Genomic DNA, 10,437 nt, shown 5'->3' on the forward strand with positions numbered 1-10,437 from the left:
CCAGGACTTGTTCCAGTACTTGCCCAAATAAATTAGGTGATTGTGTGAATCCCTGGGGAAGTACCATGCATCGGAATTGTTGTTTTCTGCCACTGTATGGATTTTCCTATTCAAAAGCAAATATATCATGACTCTCTGGGGCTAAAGGACAAGCCCAGAATGCATCTTTTAAATCTATCACACTAAACCAACAGTGGTTGCACGGTATCTTACTAAAAAGGGGTATATGGATTAGGCACCACTGGGTGGCGTGTCTGAACCAGTCGATTTACTGATCTGAGATCTTGTACTAAATGGCTTCCGAACTGGTAGTATTGGAGTATTAAAGGGTGACATGCATGGTTCCAATAACCCTTCTTTTGCGAGGGAGTCTATTACTGGTTGTAGACCCTTGCGTCCCTCTAATGAAACTGGATATTGTTTAATTCTTACTGTTTTATTTTCTTGTGACAGTATAATTACAATGGGATTAATGATGCTGGAAGAGCACAGCAATTCAGGCAGCATCCGAGGACAGGCAAAATCGATGTTTCGGGCAAAAGCACTTCATCAGGAATAAAGGCAGAGAGCCTGAAGCATGGAGAGATAAACTAGAGGAGGGTGGGGGTGGGGAGAGAGTAGCATAGAGTCGAGTTTGTTTCAGGACATGGTTGAAGAGCTTCAGGGCTGAGGAAATGACCTGGGAGTTGCAGTGAGAGAGAGACTCCCTGAGATTCTTGTAGAGAGAGGAGGAAAACTTCTTCAAGGCAGGCATCCTTGCAAGAGGATTCGCAGTAGGGTTAAAATCAACGAGGTAAAAACAATGACTGCAGATGCTGGAAACCAGATTCTGGATTAGTGGTGCTGGAAGAGCACAGCAATTCAGGCAGCACCACTAATCCAGAATCTGGTTTCCAGCATCTGCAGTCATTGTTTTTACCTCGTTGATTTTAACCCTACTGCGAATCCTCTTGCAAGGATGCCTGCCTTGAAGAAGTTTTCCTCCTCTCTCTACAAGAATCTCAGGGAGTCTCTCTCTCACTGTAACTCCCAGGTCATTTCCTCAGCCCTGAAGCTCTTCAACCATGTCCTGAAACAAACTCGACTCTATGCTACTCTCTCCCCACCCCCACCCTCCTCTAGCTTATCTCTCCATGCTTCAGGCTCTCTGCCTTTATTCCTGATGAAGGGCTTTTGCCCGAAACGTCGATTTTGCCTGGCCTCGGATGCTGCCTGAATTGCTGTGCTCTTCCAGCACCACTAATCCAGAACAATTGGATTAATGTTTAAATAACCTGTGTTTCCAGTTCTTGCCCACACATTAGGATTTGTCTGCTCTTCGGCACTGGTCGTTAATCTATTCATCGTTACAGCTACCGAATTGTTCTCAACTCTGATCTTTAAATTTAGTAAAATTATCATATCTCTACCTAAAAGGTTGCTAGCGACATCAGGGATATATAATAATCGTTCCGTTATTTCTTCGTTATTTACTTTTATTAAAGTTGGTTCGAAAACAGGCACTAGGAATTCTTCCCCTTTTATTCCAGAAATCTTGAGACTTTTGTTAGTTAACTTAACACCACTAGGTCTAAAGCTTAGGGATGATCGGGCTGCTCCCATCTATTTCCTCTCCCTTAGGCCCCACCTTCAAATTTATCAAGGGTTCCTGGCGGGTTTCAGGAAGAAGGAACCCCTGACTTCCCTATTCTTCATCAAAAGTCATTAACGAAACTGCTTCTTTTTGTCGCATTAGCTTTGGACAATCTTTCTTAAAAATGTCCTGTTACTCCACAGTAATAACATCCTGCCGATTGTCTTTTTTATAATCTGTTCTTTGCCTCTCGTCTTTCCTTGTTGCTTTCTGATTCTATCTTTCTCTTCACAACTTCCTCAACTGCTGCAACCATTATTTTAGCTTTCTATTTCTGTTTCTCATCTTTTTACATATACTTTCTGTGCTTCATGTAACAATTCCTACATCTGTCTCTCACTCCATCCATCTAATTTCTGTAACTTCTTTTGTATGTCTGGCCATGATTTGGTTACGAACTGAACCTTCAAAAGTCCCTGAGCTACCGGATCATTAGGATTCATTCCTGAATATTTTCTAGTGACTTCTTTTAGCCTTTGCAAGAAAGCTGACGGGGCTTCATCTTTGTCTTGTCTTACTTCAAAAGCTTTCGTAAAATTTTGGGATCTAGGCGCCACCTCTCTGATTCCTAAAATAACCATCTCTCGAAAGTCCCTCATTTCTCCTCTATCATGTTCATCCATACCCTTTCATCGTGGGTCTATATTGGGGAATTTGTTTTCAGCTGGTATTACTCCCTTGCCCACAGGGTGTCTCTTTTCCCATTCCCTAAGCACTTCTAATCTTACCCCTTTCTTCTCCTGAAAATAGTGTCCCCATAATACTCATCAGTTCACCCCATGTACACAAATTCGGTCCCAGGAATTGATTCAACTGTTCTGTCAATCCTACTGGATCTTCAATCAAACTTTTCATTTCTCTTTTAAAAACCTAACTTTACTACTGGTCAGCGGTGCATTAACATATCAGATTTCACAATTACCGACGGGTAATTCTCTAAAGGGGATATATTTGTGCCGATGCCCTGCCTATGTCCCTCTCTTCACTTCTTTTTACTGCTGATCTCATTCTAATCGGACTCAAGGGAAGGTCTTCCCCCGGACCTCTTTCAGGTCCTTGTACCTGAGGGGGTGCTGTGGGAGAGGGAAACGACGGACCATTATTATCATTGTTATATGGGGGAGGGAGTAAACTTGACAAAGGATCCCAGCGGGAATCCTTTGTTTCCTCATTGCCTTCTTCTGTTCTTGACTTTTTCAGAATTAAAATTTTCGGGCTCCCTATCAGACAGGCAACGTAGTCAGATTCTTTATAGGAGCACTTATGTTTCCTATTTACATATATATTTAAATCTTGATATAACCAATCCTCGTCAGACCCATATTTAGGCCAAAATACATTTGGGGCTTTAATGCTTTCCTTAGTCCACTCAAAACAACAAAATTTTATCACTTGTTTTTGGTCTTTTCCTCACGTCCAAGGATTGTATTTCCAATCTCTTCGCATTTTTCCTAAAGGACTGTCCATTGGGATATAGTCTTCGGCTGTCTCTCTCATGTCTCTTTCTACATCTGAATTGCTATTCTTATTTCCCATTTTAATACTCGGCTGTTTTCTTTATATAATTTTAAATTAACCTCTCTGAAGTTCGGTGTTACCTTCTTCCACACCCACTTCAGGGTCTCAGACCGGATCTCGCTTGCCCGAGCCTCCGCAGCAATGGGGGAAAAAGTAGAGACCACCGAAATCGGCAGGGTGCACCTTCTCCGATTTTTCCGAAATTGCCGAGAGACCGGAGCTTGGGATCCCAGGACGAGCACCCAAATCTGTTAGAAACAAACTCAAAATTTTAGACGAGACCAACAAATCTGGAAACAAGACAATTTATTACGGACTTGCAAGTACGGGCTGCAACTGCACAAAGCAATTGAGCGAATTAGACTTGGGTTAGTTTACAATTATACCTTTGAGCTGAGTGAGGTCACCCCTCCAGACTCCTAATTACTCAATCTCTCTTACTAGGCTATACAACTGCCCATCTTCACTCCACTCTTATTACTTCCCCTTCCCCATGTTGTCAACCTTCCTCCCTGTTAGTGCTGACATTTTCTTTATTTTGTCGATAGTACCTCAACATATAGTTTAACATTTTGTATCAATACTGCTGGTACATACCATTTTCCATACACTTCAACTTTGTATCATTTTTGTACAGCTCAGACATTTTAGTTATCTCAGTTTTTTTGCTGAAAACTTATTTTAAAAGCGTTAACTTGCTTATATTATTCTCCAGAATTAGTATTTAATTAACCATAATGAAAAGTAAAGATACGCTTCCCTAAGTACCTGCAGAGTTAATAATTTTTCTGCTGGACCCCTTTTCTTCATGTTCTTTTATATCTGCAAAAACAACACTTCTTTTCATTTCTAACATTTCTAAGTCCCAAGTCACAAACTCACTATCCCAACTTGGAGAAATATTCACTGTTCCTGCATTATGATTGGGTCAAAATCCTGCAACTCCCTCCCTAAAGGCACCATAGGAGCACCCTCATCAGACAGGAGTTAAACATTTCAAGATGATCACTAACACCTTCTCCAGAGGCTAGAGAAAACAGTTAGCGTGTTCAAAGCCACAGCAACAAGAGAATTGACCCCTGACCAACATTTCTGGACAGGATTGTTTCACCAGATGGGACTGAGATTGTTCAAGAAATTCATCAACACCTTCTTAAGGAGAATATGGGATGAGCAATAAATGCTAACCTTGCCAGTGATCCCATATTATTGGGAAGATGTTGCCAGCGTTGGAGGGTTTGATTTATAGGGAGAGGCTGAAAAGGCTAAGGCTGTTTGTCAACTGCCTTTTCTGCTAACCTCCATCCCCAATCCACTCCAAATCAATCAACTCTACCCTCATTCCTATATTTAACCAAGGGCAATTATATAAAAAAAAATCACATAATGAGGTTAGAGTCCAACAGGTTTATTTGGAAGTACAAACTTTCGTCAGGTAGCTATTGGGGCAGGATCATAGGACACACACAAAATTTATAGTAAAAGATCAAAGTGTCATACAGCTGACGCGATGTCTTGAACAAAGTTAGGTCGCTGTAAAGCCTCGCATCACTTAGAATGGGTCGCAGATTTTGAATCATTAATATGTAAATTCCAGAGCATCTTTCAAGTCACATTCCCAAGATAATTTAAGGTTAAAAAAAGGTGACACCTCAGTTCAGACAATGCATTAAAGGTGTGAGGTTAGAATCTGTTGCTGTCTCTGACACACACACACACACACTTACATATACACCCTCTCACAAGCATATAATCTGTCACACATGTGCACGCATGCACTAATGTACACACACACGTCTATGGGGTGAATTTGCAGATACATTCTATTTTGTTCAAAAAGTACACAATCTGTAGGCAGTCAGTCCATGTGACATTTTGGAAATAGAACCAGTCTGACTCAAGGTTGGAATACACACAGACTCTAACCTCACATCTTTAATGCACTGTCTGAGCTGAGATATCACCTTTTTTATAAAACCTTAAGTTATCACGGGAATGTGACTTGAAAGATGTTCTGGGATTTACATATTAATGAATCGAAACCTGCAACCCATTCTAAGTAATTAAAGACTTAACAGCAATCTAGGTTTGTTCAATACATCACATCAGTTGTATGACACTTTGATCTTTTACGATCAATTGTGTCCTATGATCTTGCCCCATTAGCTATGTGACAAAGAAGCAGTTCTCGGAAAGCTTGTTCTTCCAAATAAACCTGTTGGACTATAGCAGGTGGCACAGTGGCTGTGGTTAGCACTGCTGCTTCACAGCACCAGGGACACAGGTTCAATCCCAGCCTCGGGTGACTGTCTTTGGAATTTGCACGTTCTCAGTGTCTGCTTGGGTTTCCTCCGGGTGCTCCGGTTTTCTCCCACAGTCCAAAGATGTGCAGGTTAGGTGAATTGGCCATGCTAAATTGCCTGCAGTGCTAGGTGCATTAGTCAGAGGGAAATGGGTCTGGGTGGGTTAATCTGAGGGTCGGTCGGTGGACTGGTTCGGCTGAAGGGCCTGCATCCGTACTATAGGGAATCTAATCTAATGATCTGGTGCTGTGTGATTTTCAGCTCCGTCCAACCGACTGACCCCACATGGACTCCAGATTCTGGATCAGTGGTGCTGGAAGAGCACAGCAATTCAGGCAGCATCCGACGAGCAGCAAAATCGACATTTCGGGCAAAAGCCCTTCATCAGGAATAAAGGCAGAGAGCCTGAAGCGTGGAGAGATAAGCTAGAGGAGGGTGGGGGTGGGGAGAAAGTAGCATAGAGTACAATGGGTGAGTGGGGGAGGAGATGAAGGTAATAGGTCAGGGAGGAGAGGGTGGAGTGGACAGGTGGAAAAGGAGCTAGGCAGGTCGGACAAGTCCGGACAGGTCAAGGGGATAGTGCGGGCTGGAAGTTTGAAACTCGGATGAGGTGGGGGAAGGGGAAATGAGGAAGCTGTCTCCTCTAGCTTATCTCTCCACGCTTCAGGCTCTCTGCCTTTATTCCTGATGAAGGGCTTTTGCCTGAAATGTCGATTTTGCTGCTCGTCGGATGCTGCCTGAATTGCTGTGCTCTTCCAGCACCACTGATCCAGAATCTGGTTTCCAGCATCTGCAGTCATTGTTTTTACCCACATGGACTCCAGACTACATTCAGACCAACACGCCCCCACGTCGATCTCTGCCCCCACAACCAACTCCGCTCCAGCCCCACACCAGGTCCTAGATCCCAGCCCTGCCGTATTTTTACCATCCCTCCCTTAGTCCAAGAACTCCTAGATTACACCTCCTCCCACCCTGCCCCCTGTAAAAACGCCATCCCACATTCCCAATTCCTTCATCTCCGCTGCATCTGCTCCTAGAAGGATAAATTCCACCACCGAACAACCCAAATGGCCTACTTTTTCAAAGACCGCTGTTTCCCCTCCGACGAGGTCGATGATGCTCTCCATCGCATCTCCTTCACTTCCCACACCTCCGCCCTTGAACCCCGCCCCTCCAATCACCACCAGGTCAGAACTCCATTGATCCTCACCTTCCACCCCACCAACCTCCAGATACACTGTATCATCCTCCATCATTTCCGCCACCTCCAAACAGACCCCACCATCAGGGATATATTCCCCTCCCCACCCCTATCAGTGTTCTGGAGAGACCACTCTCTCCTCGACTCCCTCGTCAGGTCCACACCCCTACCAACCCAACCTCCATACCCGGAACCTTCCCCTGCAACCGCAAGAAGCGCAAAACTTGCGCCCAAACCTCTCCCTTCACCTCCCTCCAAGGTCCCAATGGATCCTTCCATATCTGTCGCAAATTTACCTGCACGTCCACACACATCATTTACTGTATCCGTTGCACCCCATGTGGTCTCCTCTACATTGGGGAGACAGGCTGCCTACTTGCGGAACGTTTCGGGGAACACCTCTGGGACACCCGCACCAACCAACCCAACCGCCTTGTGGCTGAACACTTTAACTCCCCCTCCCAATCCGCCAAGGACATGCAAGTCCTTGGCCGCCTCCATCGCCAGACCCTGACCACATCACGCCTGGAGGAAGAGCGCCTCATTTTCCGCCTAGGAACCCTCCAACCACACAGAATGAATGTAGATTTCTCCAGCTTCCTCATTTCCCCTCCCCCCATCTTTCCTCAGTCCCAACCCCCAGATTCAGCACCGCCCTCTTGACCTGCAATCTTCTTCCTGACCTCTCCGCCCTCACCCCCTCTCCGACCTTTCACCCTCAACTCCTATCGTATTCCCAGTGTCCCTCCCCCAAATCCCCTACCTTTTATCTCCACCCGCCTGGCACACCAGCCTCATTCCTGAAGAAGGGCTTATGCCCGAAACGTCGATTCTCCTGCTCCTCAGATGCTGCCTGGCCTGCTGTGTTTTTCCACCATCACATTTTTCAATAGTGGGAGTACAGAGTGGTTTGGTGTCCTGACCTCAGCAAGAGGATGTACTTGTTTTGGAAGGGGTGCAATAAACTTTCATTGGACTAAGCCTTTTCACTAGGTGGGCTGTCCTTTGAACAGACTGTTACTCCCAGATTTCTGGAAGAATGGGACTTTACCTCATTGGAGCTATCAAATTTACATTAAGTTCATTTTGGGACCAATAATTTTTTTTTAAATTCGCTTAGTGACATAGTTTGAGACCCCAGATACACATAGAGAATAAAGTCACCAGATTCCACAGTGTTAAACAAAATAAGCTTTACTAAACAAAGTTACAATAGCAAGAATAATGTGCAATATATGTACAACTTGCATTGTACCATATAGAATTAACATGAGACAAATACAGACAAACTGATAATACACTCCAGAGCACAAATAGCAAATGAGGTCAAGGCAATTACCACGTATTTCTTAACGGATCAAGGTATTATTAATGTGTGGGTCATCAGATATCATTGAAACTTTATAATGGATTCAGTTTTTAAGGTCTTCAAAAGTGCACCATCATGGACTGTCTTAATGATTGCTCACATCCTGGTAGTTCACTCTCCTTCCTAAATTTTTCAATTCTTGAGACTGACCCCAGCATCTACACAAGGATACAATTTTAGCTCTTTGCAGACAGCTAACTTCACAAAGCTACCATTGCCCCGGTTTCACAACTTCGATTTTTCACAACTGCACTAAGCAAATACTGTTTGTATAAATCTTTTACTCCATTCTCAGCTGTACTGAACAAAAGCTGGCTTACATTTTCCAAGCCATTATGGATCTGAGTTTGAAGCACAACACAGCTGCTTCCAGGACTTTTCCTGTGTCCTACCTGCATGGAAACCATTACAGTAGTGCCCTTTAAGAATGAAGCCTCTTTATCCGAAAGCTGACCACCTCAGCTGTCAAATGTGCACCCTGGCTGCCATACACAGGCATTCATGCTCGTACCGTCCAGTGATTTCTCTTTCCATAGAGCTGGGAGTGGAAGGGCATGGGAAAATTGTAGTCCTTTACCTCCACCTCTTAAGAAAGGTCAGCTCACACCTTAATGCAGGAACCAGACTGTGGGCTTATCTGTCAGAACCCCCTTTAAAACAGGAACCAGTCTCTGGGTTTATCGCTCTGAATTCCCTTTAATACAGAAACTAGACTCTGCATGATGCCACTTGATCAGATGGTTTACCAGGAAACAGCCAAATTTCTTCCTCCAAAGTGTTTTTTTAAGTATCTTATAAGCTTTGTGAAAGAGATTTCCATTTCCGTAAAATGTATTGTATGTTTCTGATATCCTGATGTATTCTCCTAGCATGTGCACAAATAGACAAAATGTGATTCAAACTGCTGTCAAGTTGCTTCGTTATGCCAAATGTCCAGCACAAGTTGCTTTTACTTGAAGATCCTCAATGTCTGAGCTTTAGCTTTCTCCCAGAAATGAAAGCAGCGAGTTCCTGATCAGAGATCCAACATCACAATGTAACCATGTGAAGCTTGGGATGTAATGTATCGGCAGGGATGTTATATCTACTTATTCCAGGTGACCCATCTGACCAGGTTTTTGGGCTCCTTGGAAGCAGGTTGGTAGTAAAGAAGGCAAATGTTATGTTGAACTTCTTAGTGAGAGGAGTTGACTAGGAGGAATTGTGTGTAGGAGCAGTGATGACTTGCTGCAATTACACAGGACCTTGGTGAATACCACATCCGTGTAGTTTTGGTCTCTTCACCGGAAAAAGATATTCTTGTTATACAGTGAGTGCAGTGAATGTTTATCACACTGATTCCTGGGAGGGCAGGAGTTATGTCCAGAAAGCAAGGAGATCGGTTACGAATAATTTACTGCAATTTAGAAGAATTATAGTGGGTCAGGGTGAGGGTTGGAGGAAGAAGGAGGTGGTACAGGTCTCAGAAACCTACAGGGCTAGACAGGTTGGTTTAATCTTGCTCCTATCTCTATGTTTTAATATTTTGATGTAAAACCTGATGTCCTCACCTGGTCTGGTCTCTATGTGATTGCAGTCCTCTATTATCTCCCCAATGACTTACTTGGAATTTCAGTTTGTATCAAACCAATGAAGAGAAAAAAAAATTAAACCGAACAGACCACTGGCTATGACTCTGACTCTGAATCAGGTCACAACAAAGAAACATCCAGCACAGTCTTAGGGAAAGTCCCTTCAGTCAGGATCCTGGTTTCCAGGTTGGGAGACTATGTCACAGAGTCTGAATTCCCTGTGCATCTCACACTGCACTATTACCACCTCAGGTCGTAACTGATCTCACCAGCGGTGGACAGTCAGGAGGGAGAGGTGATCGGTCTCCTCAACCTTGACTTTGAGCCCCATGAAGACTCTCAGCCTCGGATCAAACATGGACCTGGAAACCTCCTGCTGGTTCTCAGCTACTTCCCTCCCTTATCTGATGAATCAGAATCAGTTCTCCTTCGTGCTGGACGTCATTTGTACAAAGCAGTGAGTATCACTTGGAAACAATTAGAGTGCCCACTACCAAGGGTTATTTTGTAAAAACACAACTGACGGAGCTGGCTGAGCCCTGAAGGACAGAGTTACCAAACTGGGATGATGGAAGGGGTTAACGGTGCTATAACATGCACATACCCCCTGAAACATGGTCCTTTCATCTTCAGATTAGAATAGATTCCCTAGTGCAGAAACAGGCCCTTCGGCCCAACAAGTCCACACAATGACCCTCCAAAGACTAACCAACCCAGACCCATTTCCCTCTGACTAATGCACCTAACATTATGGGCAATTTACCATGGCGAATTTACCTGACCTGCACGTCTTTGGACTGTGGGAGGAAACCGGAGCAAATCCACACAGACACGGGGAG

The sequence above is a fragment of the Chiloscyllium plagiosum genome, unplaced genomic scaffold (assembly GCF_037043375.1).
Source record: "Chiloscyllium plagiosum isolate Xiang-an unplaced genomic scaffold, Cpla_swu_hap1 HiC_scaffold_38, whole genome shotgun sequence".
In the NCBI taxonomy this organism is placed as follows: domain Eukaryota; kingdom Metazoa; phylum Chordata; class Chondrichthyes; order Orectolobiformes; family Hemiscylliidae; genus Chiloscyllium; species Chiloscyllium plagiosum.